Below are 25,779 nucleotides of genomic sequence, written 5' to 3' on the forward strand. Positions count from 1 at the left end.
CCAACTTCTGTCCTGTTCAAGTTCGATTTTGGATTGATTAATAACTTGCGTATAACTTATTGCGAGCTTTGAAAATTACGACTGGTTTATTCCTTTCTTGAACAACCTTCCTTAGCTCATTTGTTCGGGAAACCATGGTTAATATAAAGAAAGCAGAATATTCATTTCGCATTATTGTAATACAAGCGAGAATTTAACTCCTGTGGTGAATAGATTATCACCAAGTTGCACTTTTAGGTACTAAGAGGAGAGCTAATTTTAACTGTGCACTTCAAAGGGTTTCTTGGTGAGGGAAAAAACGTCAAAAGTGTAGATCTATGGTTAGAATTATTTGGAACCGTAGTAAGTAAATGAACAAGCTATGAAAAATAATTATTAATCGCAAAAGTTCCAACATCTATGGAACTAGAAAATCCAAACCCGTTGAAGTTATTGAGATTCAAGGAAAACTAATTCACTGTTAGGACAAAAGTATTCAACAAAGGATGCACTCTTAAAATTATTGTATTTATTGCTTATTTCAATTTATTATTTATTAAAGTGGGCGAATGACATTGATACAACGATTAATATCGCATGCAAGCAGGGACGGACCAAGGTATTCTCGCGCCACGGGTAGAAAGATTTTTCAGCGCCCCTTTACTAAGGATATATATATATCCAACTCATGACCACTTGTGCCATCTATCGCCATGCTGTTAAATTAAAATACACGTATTCTTTCTCTAATTCCCCTAAGTCTACCTTTCCAAATTCATTGTACAGCTTGTGCGAGAGAGGAGTTAAAATCCCCATCCCGGAGTTCAGCGAAAGGTAGAGTGACGTCATCTTTGGAAGCGATCTGACCCGAGAAATATTACGAGACACAAAGGGAGGAGGGAGGGTGTTGTTTCTCTAGCCTACTTGTATCAGCATGCCGCCATGTGCACTGTCTTCGCTTGCCAGATGGCAACCGAACAATCTGTCGTCTGCAATCACTCCTACTCCCGTTCTTCGTCACCTGCCGTCCTACTTTTCACCTCGCCAACTTTTGCGTCGTTGTAAGCGAAGTGCAAAATGTCATCGGTTAATTCTGGTTCTTCTTTTCTTCCGCAGTTGCTCGCGTTTTTGTGGGTCCTTCCATCTCTGGGATAGCGTAACACCGACCATAGCAAAGTGTTCTTCCACGAAGAATTTTGTGACTTTCAAAAGCATTGGGATGTTCTAGACGAAGAGTGAGTGACATTATTCGAGAGAAACGACTGACATTTGGTTACAGTGTATCTGTTGACGTCAGAATCTTGTGAGCTGCACTGTTTTCGTGTCAGTCTTGCCAGGGTCGGATCTGAAAAGCAATCTTCAGACATTGCGGGCAGTTCATGTGAAAGTTAACATTTCCTTCAGCGAGTCTGCTTTCGGTAAGAAGAGGAAAAGCTTTTGCATCTTTGGTTTTTCTGTATATCTATAACCTAAGTTTTAAGTTTAATCCTTTCTTTATATACCTTTTCAAATTTTTGATGAAAATTACTTCCTAGCTTATTATTTATACCACTTTTGCTTCTGTTATTAGAAATACAGCAGTCAGACTTCAGGACGTTTGTTTTTTCATAATGTCATCTACAGTATAAACCGTACATTGCTCTGCTTAAGTATGAGGATTTATGTGACTCACTTGCACACATACACAAGAGTCCTCATAACTTGGTTTGTTCCATCTGACGAAGGTATTCAGAGATCATACAATATTCCAACATTTCCCCTCGACACAGAAAAACAATTTCCACTACTTCTTAAACAGCCCCTGACTTCTTATTTAAAAATTATTATCACGACCATATTTCTTAATTAGTTTTGATGAAACAAAAGGTAAATTATTAAGTATTAATTAAAACGTTCAGTTACAAAGATTAACATGAACACTATATTGTCAAAAGTATCCTGACACCCCTCGAATTTCTTAAAAATGAACCCAAACTCGTCATCAGAGGCTGATATTAGCAATCTATTCATACCATTGCAGCAAAATAACGGTCGCTGACATAATCACCATGTGGATACGTCACGATGTCAGTGTAACCGGGAAAGATTCGGAGAGACATCAGAAATTGAGGGACAATGTGCGGAGGGCACTCAGAAAGAGTGGCGTAGCTCCTTCAGTCCTCATCGAATACTCTCAGCCATGGAGGCCACGGGAACTGATATTAGTACGCGGTTGATAACTACGGATCTGCACTGCATCGGATTTTACGGTAGTGTTTGATTGTCTAGTGCACAACCCATCGTAATTGGTCCTTGAAATGTTTGAAAGATGGGTTATGAAGTGTCGAATCACTGTACACGGTTTTGCGATGGCCATGTTTGGATTTGGGCGAATGTCTAGAGAACATTATTTAGCAGAGTGATCCAAATCACTGTGAAATTGACAAAGGTGTTGTTACTGTCTAGGATTGTTTTCTCTGGTTTGGGCTTAGAATATTGGTCCGTGTTTCCTTGAACAATGAAATCCAACAGTACATTGACATTGTGGACAATACCACTCTTTGTACAATGTGCAGAGTAAGCGAACGCCCTTTTATGTTTCAGAATGGCAATGCATCATCTGACACATCTAAAGTTAACCCCACTGAACACCTTTGAGATGAAATGGAATGCTGGTTTCAGTAGCTGAATGGGGGTATGCATTGAAGGGGAAAGAACAAAAATACCGCCTTCTTGTCCAAATATTGTTTTGGATGTCACCGACGAGGTTGTGGACCGACGCTTTATTGAATATTTTATAATTAAAGGTTGTACGAAACATGCAGGTGTCCAGTTACTTTTGGCGATATAGGGAACTTCTCACGTGATCTGGAATTATCAGAACATTATCTTGGATGACAAGGCATTGCCACTCGTTACATGTTCTTTCAGCAGTTGTTAAGAAAGTGGATATTGTTAAGAGAGTGGTCATTAGTGCCCCACAGAAAGAAGTCAGAGTCCCACGTCATGCAGCCAACCCCCCAACTCTGCATCGGTATCAAAATGAGGAGATGCTTCGTCCTGTATGCAATGAAGGTTACACACAGGACGAAGGACCCTATTCCACTTCGACATGAATAACAATAATAATAATAATAATAATATAGTTAACAAGGAACGATTATTATTAAATAAATAGTCGTTATTGAATAAATACTAACAGAAAAGAATTGAAACCTGTAATATTAAAAATCAGACATCATCACAAAATATCAAACCCATTCGTAACGGAAAGGGGGAAAAATGGAACCTAACAAGCTGTGTAATTTTCTACCTGTAGTTAGTACCAGAATTAGTAGAGGCAATATGATGCAAGAAAGCAAGCTTATACAGCGTCATCATCAGCAGAAAAAAAAAAAAAAAACTTCACCCAGCCATTCACTCCAAACATTTGTCTAGTTCAGCCTTGAATTTATTTAAGCTGCCAACTTCCACAATGACAGATGGAAGTTTGTTCCAGTAATCAACCACAAGCTGGCTGAAGGCAAATTTCCGCATATCTATTCTACAACCATCTTTCCTCAATTTGAATTTATGCCCCTCAGGTGCGTAATCTGAGCAAGGGGAAGAATCCCATCAACACTGAGCTTGCTCAAACCATTCAAAGCTTTATACACCTCAAACAGATCACCTCGCAGGTGCCTACTCTCCAGATGCTGCAACTTGCAGAACTTAAGCATATCTTGGTAAGAGCACCCCTGTGTTCCCCTCACCAATCTCGCCCCTCTCTGTGGAGCTACTTGTTCCAGTAGCTCCACATCCTTCCTAAAATGAGGCCTCCAGACCACACCTTGAGTACTCCAGACAGTACTCAAGGTGTGGCCTGACCACTGTCTTATACAAAGCGATAACCGCCTCCTTATCCCTGCTAGCAAACTTCCTGTATATCATTGACAAGACACCATGAGCTACTCTTGCAGCCCGTCTGCACTGCTCAGAAAACTTCATATCTGCCTGCACAATTACCCCCAAATCTTTTTCATTTCCCACTACACTAAATGTGATACCACACACACTTGGTATATTACTATGGGGTCAGTGCTGCCCACATGCAGTACTTTTCATTTGTCAATCTTAAACTCAGTTGCCACCTCTCAGCCCATCTGCTCAACGTTTCTAGATCCTGTTGCCTTGTGTACTGTCATTAGTCATTAACAACCCTACCAACCTTCGTATCGTCGGCAAACTTGGACATTAAGCCTGATATACCGTCATCAATATCATTGATAAATACAGAAAACAACAATGAACCCAACCTGAACCCTGGGGGACTCCACTAATAACATTAGTCCACGAAGAGCAGTGTCCATTGATTATCACTCTGTCTTCTCCCACTCAACCATCCCCTTATCCATAGCAGCAATTTGTCTCCAAGCCACGCTGCTTCAGTTTTTACAGTAATCTTCCACGTGCAACAGTATCAAAAGCCTTTCTAAGATCCAAATACATGATATCAAAATTATTCTTTGCATCCAGTTCCTCTGTGACCACATCATAGTATCCAGTCAAATTGGTCAGACAAGACTTCCCCTTAACAAACCCATGCTGTGTCCGAGCTATAACTGAAGTCTTGTCTAGATGATCCTGCAGTGGTTCTTTAACCAGTGCCTCCATTAATTTCCCTGGAACAGATGTTAAACTAACAGATCTGCAATTACTCGTGTCACCTTTTGTTCCCCCTTTATGAACTGGGGATACATTTACACATCTCCTATCCGTGGAGACTTCCCATGAGTCCAAGGATGCTGTCATAATTATGGCCTATGGGTTTGCTTACTTCCTTTGCAGCCTCATTTAATATAACTGAATAGATCCCGTCCACCCCAGATGCTTTCCTTATGATTAACTTCAACAATTTCTGCTCCATTTTGCTCTCAGTTATTACGAAATCATTTAGCTCCCTGTTAGAGTTTAATGAGCATCTGTTCTCCGCTTTCCTACAGAACTTCTCATGTGTGAATGTCTATGCAAAATACGCATTCAGTTTGTCAGCTATGTACAGTAATCTTCAGCGATCATCAGTAGAATCATCAATATCAAGTGGACCAATTTGATTCATCCACTTCCTTCTAGAGTTTAAGTAAAGAAGTCGTTGCTGTTTTTCTTAGCGTCCTTTACCAAAGATTTCTCGTAATCTGATTTCGCTTGCCTAACCTCCTTTTGTTACTCGATTACAGACTAGCTTATATCTGCCATGGGCTTCTGTGTTAGTTAATGTTGTGTTCCGAATGATTAAAGGTTCAAAAAGATGACGTGTTACTCTATACATTTGTATATACAGTATATTTTAAAAAAAGAAGCATGAGAAATAGTGACACACCGGTTGAAATCTGATGGCGACGCTCCTTCAACTCTAAAGCGTCTAGAAAATCGATTTGAGATTTCTATCACAAAAATATTCGATAAAATCATGAACCTTGTTGGAAAAATATTTCTTACAATTCTACGTGGGGATTTTTCGAACCCCAATGATGCATGTTCTGTCTGTCAATGTTCATTTGGAAGAGTTGTACTGCTGAACCAAACACGATACAAACTGTTGGATTCTCTTCCAGTAGTAGCATCCATATTAGTCATATACTGCAGGGAAGCCACAGGATTTTACTGCACTGGGCGAAAAAAAAAGAGAGAAAAGTAGATAAAATTATGCGCTTTCTTCCTCACGTAGGTAACTGTCCAGATGCCTTTTGAATTTATTGAAACTGTCAGCCTCAAATACCTGCAGAGGTAAATTGTTCCAGTAATCAAGGACTCGCTGGCTAAAGGAAAACTTTCTGCGACCTAGTCTAAACGTCTTTCCCTGTAGTTTCAATTTATGGCCCCTAGTTGTGGAATTCTTTATAATAACGAAGCCCTCGTGAGTTGCACAATTGATAGTATCCTCCCCACACTCGGTGGAAAAGGCCTGAGTTCGAGTCCCGTCGATGGCATGAGGAATTTATGGTCCTTTTTCACATCGTGGCCGAGTTAGTCGGTCTCAGGCGAGGGTAGCATGATTCTTTCCCCCTGAAACTCGAGTTTTTCGTCCAGAAAACAGAAAATCGACCTCAGAACACACGCAATTTATGGACAGTATATAAAGACCAATAGGCCTTAGTCCTAAAACCCTGCAACTGTCCCATCAAATGAACGGCCAAGAAGATATCCATAACGCACTTCCGAGAATGACCTTGATAACCTTGAACGAATATCTGTGAACACGCTGGCACGGTGCCGGAAAACTTTCTTCGGCTTGCTCTCATTCATCACCGCAGTAGCGCACCTTGAGAAAAATCTGACGAATCGCGATGTCTCCTGAGACTGTTCCGATTCGGCGCTAGAAAGGCGTGTATGTGGAGCATTACTAATTGAGAACGGTGGACTTCGTTCCTTCATCCATCTTAATAAGAAACAGGTAAAAAAATTATCTCCTAGAACTCTGTTGTCTGATGAAAAAAAATGTCCTTAAAAATAAAAATAATAATCGACTAAATTCAGAAATAACAAAATAACTAAAACGAAACAGAAATAACAAACAAAAATGCATTGGTACAAACTCATATGGAATAACACACCCGATCCGAGCAACAGCTGACTAAACACTGACACTGGTGGCTTGACAAGGGTGAAAGGTGTGGTGTTAAAAGTACATTGCAGAGTTGTTTCAGGATCTGGAACAATAGGAACAATAAAATTTCAAGAACAATAAGTTCTTGAAATTTTACTATAATAACTTTTGTTTTTTCTTTCTGATGAAATAGATCTTGCTTTGAAGACTATGCGTTCCGGTTAGTGCTTTGGATATGACGGTATAGAGGTCGAAGTTATTAAGAAGGTCTGGAAGGTTGTTCCTGCTATTTTTCTAACTTTGCTTAATTCATGTCTTGCACACGGTACTTTCCCTGCTGTTTTGAAAGTTGTCAACCTGAAGATATTTCTCAAAAATCGCGACAAACTTTCCTCAGATCCAATCCAGCTTCTTATCGTCCTATTGCCTTGCTCCGTGTCTTGGGCAAGGCATTAGAGAAAGTCATTGCTTCCAGGTTCTTAACTATGTACAGCTCCATGGGATTATCATCGTCTGCACAATTTGGCTTTGTCCGAGGAAAAGGTACTGAAGATGCCATTGCCTTCTTACTGGCTCTTCAAAGACAATGTACATCAAAATACCTTATTGGCCTCTTTGTGGACTTCAAAGGGGCCTTTAATCCCTTCGGTGGCAAAGTGCCCGGGCGAAATTCCGGGAGGCTAAAGTCTGTTTACATCTGTTTAAACCTGTTGAAAAGTTAATTTTCTCAACGATCTCAGGTCGTTAAATGTGGAACACTTCAAGTTGTCAGGAATGTTACTAAAGGCTATCCACAGGGATCATCTTGGGGCCCTTGTGTTGGAACCTAATGTTCGATTCATGGCTGTCTAAAAGGTTTGATGCTACTTCCACGATAGCATTTGCAAATGACCTCACAATCCTGACCAATGGTATATCTAGGAAGTCACTAGAAGACGTTGCCAATCATGTCCTCAAAGAACTTTCGGACTGGTCAGATATCTTACAGGTGTCTACTAGCAAAACCTCACAGATGTTGCTCAAAGACAGATTGGATAAAGGATGCTCTCCTGTGATCAGTTATAATGGACAACTAATTAAATATACTCTACAACCAAATATCTAGGAATTATGCTAGATGACTCATTGAGCTTCATCTATCATGCAAATTTATCAAAGAAAAATGCGTCATGTCTATCCAGACTACGGCAAGTTACCAGAAACGAGTGGGACTTGAAGGGCCACACCTTACGTTTATATTACAATTGCATCTTCCTCTCCATCCTTACTTATGGCGCTGGTGCTTGCTAATATAGAGCCATGAAACCAGCTATCATCAGGCAACTCCTTCAAGCACATCGGGCGGCTCTTCTCATGATGACCAGGACCTGCAGGACTACCTCAACTGTGGCACTTACTTCAAGTTTTAACAGGAAGGTTGCCTATTCATTATGAAGTACAATACAGGTACTCGAAATATAACTTAAAAAGGGGGGTATTCTACTTCTCTCGATAATATACAACACGATTTAAATACTTCAATTTCTACAGAGCTGAAACGCCTTCGATCCATTTTTGTTAACGAATGGCAAGATGACTGGAACACCCCTGTGCTTGGTAAGGTAACAAGGGAATTCATTCCTACTGTCATGGAATTCAAAAAAGGGGATTTCCTTTGGTTTTCCCCTGGATTGTATGGATCTTATTTACTGACTGGACATGGGGAGTTTGAACAGTAAACTCTATAAACTAAATTGTCTCCCACTCCATTATGTAACTATGGACTCGAGGAAGACGTTGATCATATACTTATGGATTACCATCTATATTCCTATATAGCGATTTTAGAAATGAACTGCAGTTAACCGTAGACTCTTTTTTAGTGATAATAAAGCACTGTTGATTCGAACCTTAGATGCTTTTAAGGCATTCAACTTATTTGCTATGCGTACTTTCCAGAGAAGAATGGAACTTAGGTCGTCTCTTGTGGCTGATTAACTAGTGATTGACATGTTGGATTCTGTCACGTAGAAATGATTGATGGCCAGACGGAAATTTACTCGGTTGTTGTGCCATAGATCTCTGTTATGTCGTATGGTCAGGTAAACTTATTTCTTGAGTTTTAAAATTTCACCTACACTGAAAACTTGTTTGGATAAACTGGGGATATAAACTGTATATAAGTTATTCATTTCTTGGGATGTGAGTTCCTAACTGTTCTCATGGGATTTCATTGGTGGAGTAGCTCACTGGATTAAATCTGATTAACTGAATAACAAGTTTAACCTTGACGTTTGTGCGGCACGTCTTAAACCCAGTGTTGTGTCATTGTTGGACCTGTGACTGATGGACCGAGGGCTAAACTCTACTCCATATCCTTATTGGTTTGCTGAAGGCCATCAGCTTTCTTCTGTATTTCTTCAAATGGATGGACCAGGAAGAGGAAATTACCTTACTAATTCTAGTCTGATGTGGTACATCAACCTTCTTCTTCATACCCTCAAGAGGACGGGACCATGGAGATAACTTTCACTTGCTGATCCTGACTGGAAGTGGTTGCGGGATAATTTTTCCCACGGCTGCAGCTTGTTGAAGAAGACCTTCGAATGCTGCTGTTTCTATGTCGGGATGATATTCCTCAAGGAAAATTTTTCCTGAAAGATGTGTATTTTTCCACTTCCTTCCTCCTATGTCTTTAATCTATGTTCTTCTATAACTTCTGTTTCGTTGGCGGATCCATCAGTTTGATCCTCCCCTTTTCTATACTTTATCTCCTCTACCACCCCATACTGTTCCCACTGTATCCAATTTTCCTTTCATTCACTAAATTTGATCTATGCTGTGGTTTTACCCTAGTATGGATCAGTAAGATGATAATAGATCCTGGCTGCCTCCAGGGGCGGGGACGTGTTGCCGCTTCCCACCTGCTAAGAGTCAGGTACCGGCCGACAACGTAACAACAAAACACATCATAACATTTACACACTCAACACACTACATACAAATGGCCGGTTTTGGCGTAAGCTTCAACATAAGAAGTGCAATAGCAGCTAATGTGGGGAACCCAGGGGTCCGCAACAACAACACATGAATATTCCTGAATATCCCCTGGATATTCAGTGCGTGTGCGTTTAGTTAGGACGTCAGGTGTATATTAAACGCCAAAGCAACCAAGGTTACAAGGCATATCTGAGACCAACTAATTTGGTTTTTCATTCAGCAAAACAAGCAACCCGACCAGAGAACCAAACTCTACCTGTGTGTATTACAGACATAATACACACAGGTAGATGGAGTAATTTTCGGGTGATCCTAATGTGACAGAGTTTTTTTTTTTTTTTTCTTATCTCCTGTTTGACATTCTAGACTATTTGTCAGGAATCTGTCTCATCCTTGATGAAGCACAAATTCTAGACAAGATCACATATCTGGATTGGGGATTTTCCTGACTTCAAGTCTCTCTTGCCAGAAGCACATTGCAAACATTGCTTTCTCTGCATAAACATAAACAAAACTGGGTTTTCTTTCCCTTCGTTACTTTTCTTCTAAGCATCTCCTAGCTCCACACAAACTTCAAATCCCTTACCATGGAACACTGTTCCCACATATGGTGTGTTGTCCCGTAAACTTCAAGCTCCTAGACATTGCGTGCCAGGGCCCACTTTAATCGAAAGAAAGCTGACGCAATCCAAGTGAACCTTAACCGCACTTTGAGGAAAGGAAAGCCATTCTATGCTGCCCCACATGGTGGATTCAATCACATGCTTGATCCTCAAGAATGGCTCAAATACATCGCCAGATTTTCAAATACAACCACAGTCCCTTCTACAGTTGTCCAGCCTGACTATGAAAACCCTTCAGATGTCCTAGGGACTATCCAGATCACGGAACAGGAGCTCATACGTGCCATCAATTCCCTTCCCACAACAGCCACTGTTGGGGAGGATGGAATTCCACAATTTATGATCAAATGCTTAAGCACATTCATCATAGGCCCTCTTCTCTCGATCTACAACAGATGCCTCGCTGAGCATTATTTTCCACCCCAGTGGAATAAATACAGAGTGTACCCCATCCCCAAAAACCAATTTGCCTCAAACGTCAGCCAGTTCAGACCCATATCAGTTGCCTCTTGTCTGTTAAAAACTCTTGAAAAGGCTTTGCTACCCACAATCACTCAACAAATCCTCCAGACGAAACCACCTGAAATCCATTATGCTATCACAGGAAAATCATCAATCACTAACTTGGCAGCCACCACAGAACGCATTCTCTCAGCATTCGAACAAAGAGCTGAGCTAGCAACCACGTACCTCGACATAAGCGCAGCCTTTGATGCCGTGTCGATTCCGGCCTTGCTCCTCCTACTTAAGGAGAATTTTCACATTCGAGGTGATATGCTGTGCTTTTTGGAATCACTTCTCAGTCACAGAATACTTATTCTCCATCGGCAGCAACATACCCTATCCTGCGACATTACTGCTGGAGTACCGCAGGGGGGTGTCCTGTCTGGTGTCCTGTTCACAGCCATCATCGTGCCCATTATTGCCTCAACGAATGGTCTCCTATGCTATGCCGATGACTTCAAACTGCTGACTCCAATTAACCCTGGCGACGACCCCGCCCAGCTTAGCAACAGGATCAATTCCCAACTTAAGGATCTAGAATTGTACCTGGCAAACTTCAATCTAAAAATCAACCCTCTGAAGTCTGCTCAGGTTATATTCTCCCTTAAATCCATGCCGACAGTACTCAACGTTTCACTCGCAGGGGTACGAATACCAAACGTACCCTCGCACACAGACCTTGGCGTTCTGTTCGACCAAAAGATGTCCTTTGTCCACCAGATCGACAAACTCAGTACCAGATTTTCTCGTCTACGGTGGATCTCAAAGCAGCAGCTGCTACACGTCCGACATCCTGCCACTGTTAAAAGGTTCATCACCTCCACCGTCTACCCTGCCATTCTCTATGGTGCAGAAATATGGGCCTCTGCTGCACATACAAACCTTAAGCGGGTGTACACTGCTGAATACTGGCTACTGAAATGGGCGAATAACAAGCTTCGGCTACCTCCCGCTACCACAACTACCATGATGGCACAAGCACTCGACATCCCGAGGTTGAAGTTCCTGATCGTTGAAAAGAGGCTGGTCTTCACAGCCAAACTCATCTCAGGCCAAATATCATCTCCAAATATTTGGAATGCTTGCTCTTGGAGGATTCCACAGCCAAGCCTAAGGTCGGTACCAGCACTTGTGGCTCACCACAACAGGCTTGTACTCACCGAAAGATTTCTGCCCAAGCAGATGCTCGCTGCCCTCAACCGTGTGGACGCCGACATCGACACCATAATAAGTAAAAAGAAGGACAGACACAAGTTTATCAAAGCTCTTGAAACCTGAATCACTGCCAACTTGTATTTGTTTTTCTTTATTTGTGTTCAGCTCCTTGTTTTTATGATGTATTTGTATTTCTTTTTGCATTTGTAATCTGTATTTTGTAGCCTTTTGTATGTGTTCGCTATATTTTGTAGCCATTTGAATTTGTACTTATGTTATCTATATGTGAACCCCTGGCGCTCGTCGCCGTGATGGGATATTGTGCTGTAAATCTACTTCACAATAAAGATTTATTTATTTATTTATTTATTGTCCAAAAGAGCGCAGTTAGATTAATTAATGACCCGTCTCTATTTTGTTACACAGACATTGAGTTTCTACTGCATGCGTTATTACACCTTCCATGAGTTATTGGCACCATGAGCACAGTTCTTCTGAACTGACATATCTAATTCCTTCACTCTTCCAAACCAGTAAACATCCATTCACTGTCTAGATCCAATGTCAACAAGTATTTTCTGGTTCAAATCTCGTCGAAGAAGGGAAGAATTGTTTTTTTTTCTGTCGAGGCTGTAATTTGCTGATTCCAGAGAGTAGAGGATTTTTTTCGTGATTTAATCCAGCTTTTGTAGTCCACACAAAATACAAATCGGTGCGTTAACTTACATTTATAGAGACAGTACAAGATAAATCATTTGAACTCGTACTGGCTGTCATATGAATTGCTATTAAGAAAACCATACACCTAGGAAAGATGATTTGTTCCAGTGTGTGTGTGTTTGTGCATGGGTTTGTCTGGTCTTCATCGAAGCATAAAAAAGTTTATGGTACATAAAAACATAATATCGATGGATGACTAGACTCTGACGAATTTCACTATATGTTATGGCGATCAGATTTTTCTCGATGAAGGAAGGGACGGTAGTGTTCCAGTAATTTCCATTAGCATACCAATTTCAATAAATGGACAATAACAGGCTGCTCATCAAAAAAATTATTGGTTGGTGCCAATGTATCTTCAATACTTAAGAGAGGTTCTAAGAGTGTAGTGGGAAATTACCGACCGGTCAGTCTACAACTTCAGTAGTAGGAAAACGTCATGGAGGCAATGATCAACATTGAACTACAATGTTGATTAATGCTCGGTAGTGCAAGGGACTTGGAAGTTACGATACAGTCAGACATGAAGTTCTCCCAACATTGTAGACAGGTTGCAAGAAAGGCCCATGGTGTCCTATCGATGATTTATTGAACATTTGCGATAAGGATAAGGATGTCATAATCCCATTATATAAGGCTATTGTTAGACCACAATTGGAATACTGTGCGGATGATTCTGATCTGCACAGTAGCCTAAGAGATGATTCTGTCAACTGTCAGATGATTCTTCAAAAATATGTGAAAAATAAAATTTTGTAGGGTGTTCAGTTCTTTGTAAAAATCGATGAGTCACGTCAATCATTTTGCTTCCCATATTTGAGTTGCAGTTGTTTCTAATATGCACCAGTAAATTCGCTTTAAAATATTTCTCATTTTATTAAAAACCAAAGTAATCTTCACGGCCAGTTCTCGTCTGAAAAACAGAACAATTCAGATTTTAAAACGATAAAATATGTATCTCTAAAATATAAAGATGTAGTAAACCACAGGTCCAAAGAGTAAGTAAACTTACGATACGACTTTTGGGAGATCATAATATTCCATTCATAAACATTTTATTTAAAGATAAAATGTGTTATCTTTAAATAAAAACGACATTGAATTGAAAGCACGTTTAACCTTAGGGACAAACGCATCCATTCCGATTTGATGGTCGATTTTTTTTTTTTTTTTTACCAAGGGTTCGTTCAGCATCATCTAGAAAGATGCCCACTTGCAACGACCTCCAAGGTGTCAAATTAGGAAGGTGTTGCCACTTTGCCGCGTAATTTCGTTTAAATCAAAATCTTTGTGGTAGCGCTCCTCTTTATGACTCACTCTCTGTAGGGTCATCAGTGCTCTGGTAATTACGCATACGCACAGATATACGCACGCGCACCCGAGCGTGGCGTTCCTTTAGGAGGCGCTTTAAGTCCTTTTCTTGTTTCCAAGTTCTGTAATTCCGCATAGAGCGAAATCCCATTTCGTGCGAAATTCATTTGGAGCCTGTCAAATTGGCCATCTTAAAGATTTAATGACTGCTGGGGAGCTTTACTCAAGTAAAATTTGTTTTGTACTGCCTACAGTAGCCCACTCCGACTCCATTATGCTTTCTGGATTTATGTGTTTTCTTCTTTCTTGGTTTAGGTGTTTCATCAACACACTCTTCGCTCTTCGTTCCTGGCTGTCCCGAGCTTTATTGCCAAAGGGTTCCGTGCTCCACAGCCATAACTGATGAAAACGAGACAAGACCTTGTAATACTTAAGACTTTGCACGCAGTCCTCCTGTCAAATAAAACCGAAGCGATTTAAATATTCACAGATGTCGCTTCATTCGCCGGTTGTGAGATACACAGTAATGAGAGTTCTTCCCATAGAAAACTGACAAACCATAGAACATACGTGGATTTTGTAATTCAAAATAGTGTAAAGTGTATTTGTGGTCCGAAAGTCCACATTTGGCTTAAGGCCTCATACAAATCATAAGGGCCTGCCTATGAATTAATTTAATCTAGTTTATTGAAAAAGGCCTCTGGGGTTGAGAATATTATACATATTAAAAATATGCAACCTGACGCCAACCCAAAAAGAACCAGATGGCATCTATTTAAAAGTGCAATATACGTTCAAATAAAAACTGTTAAAGATAAAAGCGTTAAAAAATTCCAATAGTAAAACATCGAAGCATTAAAAGAGAGCTCCCTCCTTTATCAACAAAAGAAAAAAAAATTTAAATTGAAGTTTCGCGTTATTCAACTCATACACTCATATACACTGTGCTGCCACTTTATTAGGTACACCGCCTGCTGTGTAGGGGGTGTACCTAATAAACAGCACACAAATGGTTTGTCCCACAACGTTGCAAGTCACATGACCACAGTTGTGGATATAAATGCAGCAGAACAACCTTTCTAGTATCCGTTAAGCGTAAAAACCGTAGCAAGAATCTAGAAAAGGAGTGATCTAATGGACTTCGAACGTGGCATGGTAGTCGGTGCAAGACGTGCTAGACGAAGCATCTCTGAAACGGCAGTTCTCCTGTACTTTTCACGCACAACCGTTTCAAGGGTGTATCGAGAATGGTGCAACGAACAGAAAACATCCTCTCAACGGCACTCCTGTGGAACAAAATCGCTTGTTGATGAGAGAAGTCAGAGGAGGATGGCTAGAATTGTGCAAGCAAACAGACGGGCCACAATGTCGCACATCACGTCAGAATATAACCTTGGTGCGCGGAACAAAATATCGCAACGGACTCGCACTTTGTCGCGAATGGGCTACAACAGCCGACGGCCACATCGCGTACCTTTGTTATCAATGAAGAACAGGAGAGCACGCTTCCTGTGGGCACAACAACACCAGCACTGGACTATCGAGGATTAGAAAACAGTTGCTTGGTCTGACAAGTCGAAGTTCCTGGTGCATCATGTTGATGGAAGGCTCAGAATTTGGCGAAAGCAATATGAATCCATAGACCCGTCATGTATGTATGTGCAAGGTGGTGGGAGCAGTGTTATGGTGTGGGGAATGTTTTCTTGGCACACGTTGGGTCCATTGATACCCATAGATTCACGTCTGAATGTCACATCGTACCTAAACATCGTTGCTGACCAAGTGCATCCGTTCATGTTGACAGTTTATCCTCAGTCAGATGGTTACTTCCAGCAGGATAATGCACCGGTACACAAATCCTGAATTACTATGGAATGGTTCCAGGAACATGACAATGACTTTTCTTTGCTGCAGTGGCCCGCTCAGTCCGCGGATCTCAATCCATGCCGAGACGAATTCAGGCTGTTTTGATGGCTAGAGGAGGCTGAACCTAAAGAGGTAGGTGTACCTAATAAAGTGGCAGCACAGTGTATATTATGTCTGCAATGTGACTTTCGGTAGAAAAGTCCTACTACTCTCACCCAAGACCCACTAACTTGCCACGATATTAAAACATTCCATAAAAGTTCCTAGCGTCATTAGTGGGTGCGTAAACATCTTACTTGGCTTTTAGAATTACCAGGAAAACTGAACTGCGAACCTCATTAGAAATTGCGTATTTCGTAACAGAAAGTACTCTTCGGAATAAATACGAATCAATCGAAAATTTTTGTCAGGTCAGCAGCTGTCCACCTCAATCAAGTGGGCAGCTGCAAACAGTTGGATGAAAACAAGCCGGCGGCGGTGGCGGTATCGTGGTTTTGAGAATGTTTTCGTGGACATCATTGGGTGCCCTCATCCACATTGAACACACCCTCACCGTCAGATCCTACCTCGCATTGTTTCGGACCAGGTTTTACCCTACATATCTGTAGATGGCACTGGACTCTTTGAATAAGACAACGTGCACTGGCACAAGGACTGCATTGTGCAAGAATGGTTCGAGGATCATGTTCAAGCATTTCCGTGTATTCCCATGGCTGCCTTATTCCCCCGACATCAATTCCATTGAACATTTGTGTGATGTGGTGGATCGTTGCATTCGTCAGTCCACGGCAGTGCCTCGCTCCGTTTCCGCACTCTGAAACATCCTACTGTCCTGGATACCTGTTGCTCCGTATATACTTCCTGTGAATTGCGTGTGCTCTGTGGTCGATTTTCTTTTGCTGGAAGAAAAACCGTAGTCTGAATCCGACTAATTCAGCAGCGTTGTGAAAGAGCCCTCCCGTCAATGACGGGAGGGCTTTTTCACAACGGCGATTCTATAAATTGTATTGCCCACGAGAGCCAGAACACACAATTTACAGACATGTTATACACCCCATAATACGGCCTAAGCTACTGAATGTGCCTAAAAATCCTACAATAACCAACAAAAAAAGAGATAGCTGATCTGGGACCCAGACAGTAAATTCTTCCTCCTGGAAACTTGTCCTTATCGTCCAGCAAAACAGATAAATCATCCAGAGCATACCCGAACACATGCAATTTATGGATATAATGCAACATGATTGAGATTGTTCTCGAGTAACTTTTTTCTTCTATTCTCACCTTCAAAATCTTGCCAAAAAGTCGAAGATTTTGCTTAAATTTTAATACTCATAAACACCAAGACTGGCGATTAAACAACCGAACTTTAATTAGGATTTTTATTGTCCATATAGTTACGCTGCTGGATTCTAGTTTGGACGAGTTAAACTGTTTATAGCGCAATCCTAACACGAAACTATCCGGTGCTTTACTTCCAGTTCCGGTTTTTGCAGCCAATTATCACCAACGGATCTGAAATCTAGGCAACAAACACCACGCTTAAAACCATCTCATCTGATGAGTACTGGCTTCTTCGCTGGGTCCTCTTCAAGCATAAAATTCCACCCATCACACACACTTCAGATATTACCAAACTACTTAATTTCAGAAAGTCTCGGAAGGGATCTTTACCCTCCTCTTACTCGTCTCAATTAAAATGATAGCGGGCGAAATTAATTCGCCAAATTTTTGGCAGATCTGTAATCGGAGGAAATCCGCCGAAACCCTTAAGAGCCCTCTCCTGTCTGCAATCTGTGGCGTGGAGGCTAAGGATAGGTGACAGATTCCTGCGAAATCCCCCGAAACCCTTAAGAGCCCTCTCCTGTCTGCAATCTGTGGCGTGGAGGCTAAGGATAGGTGACAGATTCCTGCCGATGGAGATGCTCCACAACGTCCAGGAGATGCATGTCGACTACAAAAAATTCACAGAGAACAAATCCTACAGAAGACGCATCATCAGAAACAGCTTTCGTCATCAGCTAAGTGACTGCCATCTTCGTGTTCTGTATTGCATGAAAAAAAAATGTTTTTTTAATTTTCTTGTTAATAATTTGTTTTATGTAATTTTTCCTGTTTTGGTTCCTTTTTATGTTAAATCCCTAGCATTGTTGCTGTTATGGATATTGCATTAGGTATCCATGTAAAACTCTTCGCTGATTGCAAAGAAATTTGCATTGAAGAAAAAAAATATAGCGCAGTTGGTTGTATCGCTATCCTCCCACACAAGGTGGAAAATACCTGAATTCGAATCCCATCGATGACGAGAAGAATTTTTATGTACCTTTTTCACAACGTGGCTGAGTTATTCTGTCTCAGGCGAAGGGTAGCATGGTTTTTCTCCCGGAAACTATGGTTTTCTCGTCCAGCAAAACAGAAAATCGACCTCAGAACACACGCAATTCACAAACATTATGGACGGAGAAATATAGCCTTAGTCGCTGGTGCTCCTATAACCCAACAACGACTACTTCCAGTTCTCCATATTTGCATACAGTTCTGCAAATATTACATTCGCGGTCATTACAGACAAAAGTCCCTTATGCTTACTATTGGCTTATTGAGGTTCATTGTGCTATTTGTGTGGTAGATTTTCCTCTTTCCAGGCTTTGTCCTTGATATTGCTGTAGATCGGCTTAAAGAATTATGAATACTTCGCAACAGTGATGAACTGATTCGGAAAAAGGAAAACTTACCAAAAATACCTTCCTGACGTAAATCATGATCTCAACCAGAAGGTACTCGAGGAGTTCTGGGGGAAACCTGTGGAGCAGCGATAGCCATAACAGCTGTGCCTTCTGGATAGATCTAGAAAGGAATAACCTGTACACCCTCCTCTCTCACCTGATATATATGGATGACATCAAAGTCTATGCCGCAACTGAGAATTAACCCCAACAGATACTCTGGATCACTGAAGAGTTCAGCACCCATGGATTACACCAAAGACACCCATTCGGACGAAACTACCAGCTAAAGGGTCCTTGAGGCTGTCACAGACATTCTCTCAGATATGCCAGACAAGCTGTTCTTGCTACCTGTGAGTCTAAAACGCTGATGGAACTGATATTCGGGTGACACTCAAGTCAAAGTGGACCCAATTTCGGCGAAGTCCGGACGGTCTATGACAGCCAAATCCTCTGCTTGCACCTTCACGATGGTGGGACTGTTAGTAATCCTGGGTATAACCTCCATGCACAAGTACATGGTGGGTGACCACCCAGGTGTGAACCAACGTAAGCAGAGGTCGAGGTGTGGCGCCCACACCACATGGAGGAACGCCGCCCCTCTATGTTACCAGGCAGTACTAGGTGGTAGATGACTCTCATCAACCGGTGAAAAACCACCACTTTGCTTATTGGAGGCTTGAAGTGGTGGAACCAATGTTTAGTCTCTAGAGCTAAGTTCCGGCCAACCCTTCCCTATCTCTTCCATCATGCAGTATGATTGATGATTTTTGAGGTTATGATGAATGTCGTGGCGAGATCCAATATTCCTTACATTTCGAGGGTACAGCTCTAAAACGGTGTTCGCAGGCCGGCCGCTAGTTAGTACACCGGACTGAACCTATTGGTAACTCTCTAGGAAGCTTCCGGATCAGCTAGTGTATAATCTTGCTACCTCTACTCTGCCAGATAGTGACTGGAGGGAGTCCGAGTAGTGTGTATGCGGGGAGCATTGTCGAGGCCACGTTATGTCAAGGATCTGGGTATATTCTTACCACATGTACGCCATATCCAAAAATTTCATTACATCATACAGCATGTCCCACCCACTTTTTCTTACTATTGAATACACCATGAATTGTCAAAATAATAGAGCAAGCTTATCTGCGAAAAGATCTAAACCTCCCAAGGACTTCCTAATTCATTTCACAAATATACGTGGTCTCAATTCTAATCTCAACGATGTCCATTTCCACTTGCAGTCTTCCAAACCCCATGTACTTTTTCTGACTGAATCTCAGTTATCAGTTGATTCAACTACTGCTCATCTCAGATGTCCAAATTATTTGCTGTATGATTCCTTTCGCCTCAAAGGTGGTACTTGTGCATATGTCCGTTCTGATATTCCCTGTCAGAGACTTGGCAATTTGGAATCTCCTCTCTTTGATCTTCTCTGGCTTAAAATCTCTCTGCCTCATTGTGTAAAATTCATCTGTTGTCTCTACCGTTCTCCCAACTCCACTAATCACTTGGAGCTCTTTGACTTCCTCTCTTTGCAACTTGACTTTCTCCAGTCCAACTTTCCTAACAGTGAGGTAATTTTCCTTGGTGATTTTAACGTTCACAACTCCAGCAGGCTTCCGTTTTCTAGTCACACCGACCCAGCAGGTCGAGATGCTGAGGCTTTTGCAATTACTAATGACCTAGCACAGATTGTTCATTTACCTACAAGAATACCGGACAATCCTAATCATACAGCCAATACGCTTGATCTTTTTCTCACAAACAACCCTTCTAAGTACAAGGTTGAAGTGAGAGGTCCTTTAGGCACTTCAGATCACAACTTGGTGATTGCCTCTTCTCCAATGGAACCTTTATCTCATGGCTATTCCCAACCTCGTATTGTTTGGCATTACAAGAATGCAAAATGGGATGACCTGCGAGACTTCTTTTCTTCTTTTCCTTGGTCTGATTACTGTTTCCAAACTTCTGATGTCAACATTTGCTCAGATCGTGTCAGTGAAATTATTCTTGCAGGAATGGAATCCTTTATCCCACACTCCACTTTAAAATCTCGTCCTTTATCTAAACCTTGGTTTTCCAATAAATGTGCTAAGGCTGTTCAAGAGAAGAACGTTGCATATCGTAATTGGCTTGTTTCTAATTCTTCAGTTTCATTTTCTGCCTACACCAAAGCTCGCAACAATTGTAAAGCAGTTATTAATCAATCCAAACTAGAGTTTGAACAGGCTAAGAGTAGAAAACTTGCTTCTTGCCCTAATGGCAGCCGAGCATTCTGGTCTCTTGCCAAAGCTATTGGCCGCAACTTTTGCCCATCTCTGCTCCCACCTCTGTCCAAACCAGATGGTTCAGTTGTCACTTCAGCCAAGGATAAAGCTGACCTGCTAGCATCCCATTTTTCTTTGAGCTCATGTATTAATGATCTTGGTAAAACACCTCCCACCATTCCTAACACGCTCCATTCAATGCCTCCTGTGGTCTTCCGTCAAAAGGATATCAGAAGGATTTTGATGAATCTTGATGCTAAGAAAGCTCCAGGTCCTGATGGTATTTCTCCACTTGTTCTCAAAACCTGTGCTCCTGAACTTACTCCTATTCTTTGCCGCCTTTTTTCACTTTCTTATTCCAAAGGTGTTTTTCCTTCTGCTTGGAAATTTGCTCATATCCAGCCAGTTCCTAAAAAGGGTGACAAATCCCTCCCATCCAATTATCGTCCCATTGCAATTACTTCTACTCTTTCTAAAGTAATGGAGAAATCAATTAACCACCAACTCTTAAACTACCTAGAAACCTTCCGTCTGATCAACGATCGCCAGTATGGATTCCGTCAGTGTCGATCCACTGGTGATATTCTGGCTTATGTTACCCATTTATGGACTAATTCAATGGAAAGGTTCGGTAAAACACAAGTAGTTGCTCTTGACATCTCAAAGGCTTTTGATCGTGTTTGGCATAAAGGTCTTCTAAACAAGCTTCCATCTTATGGTTTGCCAACTGTTTTTAGTAATTGGTTATCCAGTTTTCTCTCTGATCGCTCACTGAGGGTGATGGTAGATGGCTCTCTGTCTTCTAACTTCTCCACTAATGCCGGTGTCCCCCAAGGTTCAGTTCTTTCCCCCACTCTTTTCCTCTTGTATATCAATGACCTTCTTCCATTGACTGGAAATCCTATCCATAGTTTTGCCGATGATAGCACATTGCATTCAACTTTCCATTTTGAGAAACCTTGTCCAGCTCAATCAGCTTCAAGTTTTCGAAAATCTGCTGCCAATTCCTTAAATGCCGATCTTCAGGTAATTCTCCAGTGGGGCAAAGACAACTTAGTTGATTTCAACCCTTCTAAAACTCAATCTTGTCTTATATCTCGCAAAAAGGATTCTTCTGCTCCTATGCTTATCTTTAGTGACACTCCAATTTCTAGGCAAAATGATATATCTCTTTTGGGGGTTACCCTGACTTCTAATCTCTCTTGGCACAAGCACATTACAAATATTGCTTCCTCTGCATCTAAAAAACTTGGTTTTCTCTTTCGCTCTCGGCGTTACTTTTCTTCCAAACAGCTGCTCACTCTGTATAAATCGCAAATCCGCCCTGCCATGGAATATTGTTCCCACATCTGGGGTGGTGCCCCCAAAACCTCTCTCAGGCTTCTTGATTCCATTCAGAAGAGGGCAGTTAGGTTAATTAATGATTCATCTCTAACAGAGTCTCTCCACTCGCTTTCTCATAGACGCACTGTTTCTGCTGCATGCCTCTTCTACAGATACTTCCATGGGCACTGTTCTTCTGAATTGGCTTCTATAATTCCCGCTCTCTCTTTCAAAACAGTCCGAACACGTGCCGCCACCAGCCAACATCCATTTACTGTCCAGCTTCAAACCCACAGAACCAACTTTTCATCTTCGTCATTTATTCATTCAACTGCCGTTTTCTGGAACAACCTTCCTTCATACGTATTTCCTGAAAATTACAATCTACAGAAGTTCAAGTCCAATATCAACAAATATCTTCTTTCGTCTTCTCAACCTCCAACCCAAGCACGGTACTAAGTACTATAGGTTATAATACCTCTCGTGTTTGGGGTTCTCATAAAAAAAAAACAAAAAAAAAAAAAAAAAAAGACCGGTGAAAAGATTGAAGCCATGACAGAGCGAGAGACATACATATATCTGCGGATGATGCAGGCCCACCAGTTAGAACACAAGAAGATCAAGTTCGCCTGACTGCGAAATCATCAGAAACTGAGAAGCCTGCTAAAATCCAAGCTGAATGGCGGGAACATGGTCACACCATAAACACTTACGCTGTCCCAGTACTAACGTACTCCTTCGGGATCATAGCTTTGACCAACACCGAGCTGGAGGAGATTATGAGATCGACCAGGATAATGATAACCACCCGAAGTCGGCCATCGCGATACTGACCATAGCCCTTAAAGAAGGAAAGGAGGGGATTGACTGACCTCATTGAACAAGAGAAGAAGGCGATTAAGAACCTGTGTGATTATTTCCAGGAAAACGCAGCACCAATCTATCAAGTCATAAGAAAGATAGACAAACGGCACACAACACTCAACAAGGAGACCATACTCACACAGACAGAAGAAACAAAGACAGAAAGATGGGCGAAGAAGAACTCCATTGCCGATACTACAAATACCTCCGCCAAAACTACATAGATACGATTGCTTCCAAAGTTTGAGTTACGAGAGGGAGGCCCTTCCCTGAGATCGAAGGATTTATGCTCGCCATCCAAGACCAGGTAATCAACACTAGGAACTACAGGAAATACATCGCTAAGGACCCCGGAATAACAGATGACACATGTCGATCACCAAGACAGATTACACTCACAAACACAACCAGGTGTCCAGGATAATACATCAGAAGCTAGCGCAAAAATACCAGCTCATCAAAGAAAGTTTAATGTATTATTAGAGGCCGCTACTTACAGACTATACTGGGAATGTGTCATAATGATGGACAAGACAACAGACCAGACATAACCCTCATCGACAAGAAGGAAATGGCTACCTGCTTAATCGACATCGCGGTGCCCAACACCATCAACCTTCAGCAAACGTACGAAGAAAAAATCAGGAAATAGTCAGACTTAAGACAGGAAGTCAAAGATATGTGGCATATGGAACAAATAATGGCCATCCTGGTGATAATGTCAACCATCGGCATGGTGCCGAAGAGTCTCCATAAGAACCACGTGACGATAGCCCCCCTCCCCCAGAGAACATAACATGGAACTCCGGAAAGCAGCGATGCTGAACACCTGAGAGTTCCTCGACCAATAATAGTAACCAGACATAACAACCACCTCGCGCACGTACTAGTACCCGTCGCGGAATAAAAAAAAAAAACAAGAGATAATAATAAAAAATACTTTTATTATTTTTTTTTCGAATTACAGCCTTGGTTTACTAAACTTATTTTCTCTTAGAACTGTAAATACCACAACGTAAAGATACAAAACGGATGGCTAGACACTGATTAATTTTACGTCCTGATTGTCACATTTCTGTAAGCCACGTCCTAGCGATTCTGATTAAAAAAATAAAGCGAGAAAGGGGACGTTAAAAATAGAACCAAGTACTTATGAGTGCGTTGTCGAGGTGTAAGGTGCTGAATCTGTGCCAGGTTTACTACAACAATTTCGTACAAACCTTTGGCAGAGCGCCCAAGAAAACAATAATTTATTTCCTTGCAGGGGCACAACAAATTCGGCATCGTACACATTCACCCTTGTGCTCTTGTAATCCATCCATCGTGCGAAGATTAGTCGAACTTTGGGAGGGTCATAAATGTAGCGGAAACAAGGCAGCGAATCTTTCCACACGAAACTTAACAAACCACCAGATTTGCTGGGTATAAAGTAAATATTGAAACACCGGCTCTGGATGTTTACCAAATAAACAGATTTTTAAATTCAAGATCAGTTTACATTTTTTAGAGAATCGTTTATTTTTTCAGATTTTCCTGAAGCTCCGAAATCCATTTTTAGAACACGAGACTTTGACAGATGGCTTGAATAACGGATTGATCCCGTCAGAAAGTGAAAAAAGACACGTGGGGGTGTCGAAACCTACGGAAACTTCCAAGACCAACAGAAAATTCCGAGTTTGCCAAATTCATTACAGTAAGCTATGATCCGCTCTCCAAGCGCTGATGATTTTTTTCCCAGAACCATCTGTCTGGGTGACGCATCCTCCAAACTGCCTTGAAAATTTATTGATGCAGGTTTCTGACAACCCTGAAGGAATGGTCTTGCTTTGTTGCACATACGAAAGCTGGCCTGGATATGTGGGTCTCCTGGTTGTCTTTGGCAATATGTCAATAGAATAAGGAAGAAGACTAGAATCAGGTGACAAGGAAGAAGCCAGGATGAGAGATGTGGAAATGTTAATATTTGGAGAATATTTATTTATTTGTTCTTATAATTCTTCAAACTCACAGAATAGATGTACAGAACTGTCAAATGGATTATTGTTATTATTTTATATAGTACATTGGCATTTGAGGTATGATGGCCAGAGGCTGATGGATGATTCGCCATGTTTAGATAATGTGGACATGTGTATATGTATAGGGCGGCCCCTGGAACGTCTGTTCAACTCCGCCTCGTGTCTCTGTGAAGAACAGAGTAAACTGCAAAAGTGCCAGAAATATGTTGGTGTAGGTTTGCGTGCATTCTATGTGTGTGTTCTGTTGTTCTGTTCTGGCCTCTTGGCTACCAAGGAGCATCAGTTACCTGTACAGATGATTCTGGGTACTCATCCACACCACGGGAAGGTGGGCCAGTCCCAGTTGTGCTCGTAGTGTCTCAGTTCGATATTCTGACTCACCTGATGTTGCAAAAAGGTGGGCCAGGATCCTCTGGGCCCATTCCAGAGGAAAAGAGAGAGAGAGAGAGAGAGAGAGAGAGAGAGAGAGAGAGAGTGGAAAAAAAACCCAACCCATGGTGCTAGTTATGAAAGAAAAGAGAATAAAATAAAATATAGTAAAATAAGAGGAAAAAATAAATAAATAAAAATAAAAGCCAGTAGCGTTGGTTAGAAGGGAAATAAAATAAACAAATAAAAATAATAATACATTTCTGCTAGTTGTGATAAAAAAATAGAACAATATATATATATATATATATATATATATATATATATATATATATATATATATATATATATAAATTAATTAATATAAGAATAAAAAAAAAGACTGGTGCTGATTAACAAAACAAAAAAAAAAGGTGCTGGTTAAGAATAATAATAAAAAAGAAAGTAGTCTTCAATAAGTATTCTTGTATCTAGGATAATTCAGAAATCGAACTGATGACCTTTAGGATC

General features: G+C 41.2%; 1 protein-coding gene across 2 annotated transcripts in view; it reads left to right on the forward strand.

Annotated features, from left to right (window-relative positions):
* The window catches only part of LOC150082399 (serine/threonine-protein kinase meng-po-like), a 90,334-nt gene that overhangs the window by 37,078 nt on the left and 27,477 nt on the right, over positions 1-25,779 (forward strand). Inside the window, exon 1 of one of the 2 annotated variants that reach the window (XM_090379259.1) lies at positions 942-1,397. The exons of the other annotated variant lie outside the window; for it this stretch is intronic. The gene's annotated coding sequence lies outside the window, so the exon portion shown is untranslated. Of the gene's footprint in view, positions 1-941; positions 1,398-25,779 lie in introns of those variants that run through there. 2 annotated transcript variants of the gene reach the window in all.

Source organism: Mastigoproctus giganteus, chromosome 8 (genome assembly GCF_048544385.1).
Source record: "Mastigoproctus giganteus isolate SK-2022 chromosome 8, ASM4854438v1, whole genome shotgun sequence".
Lineage (NCBI taxonomy): Eukaryota > Metazoa > Arthropoda > Arachnida > Uropygi > Thelyphonidae > Mastigoproctus > Mastigoproctus giganteus.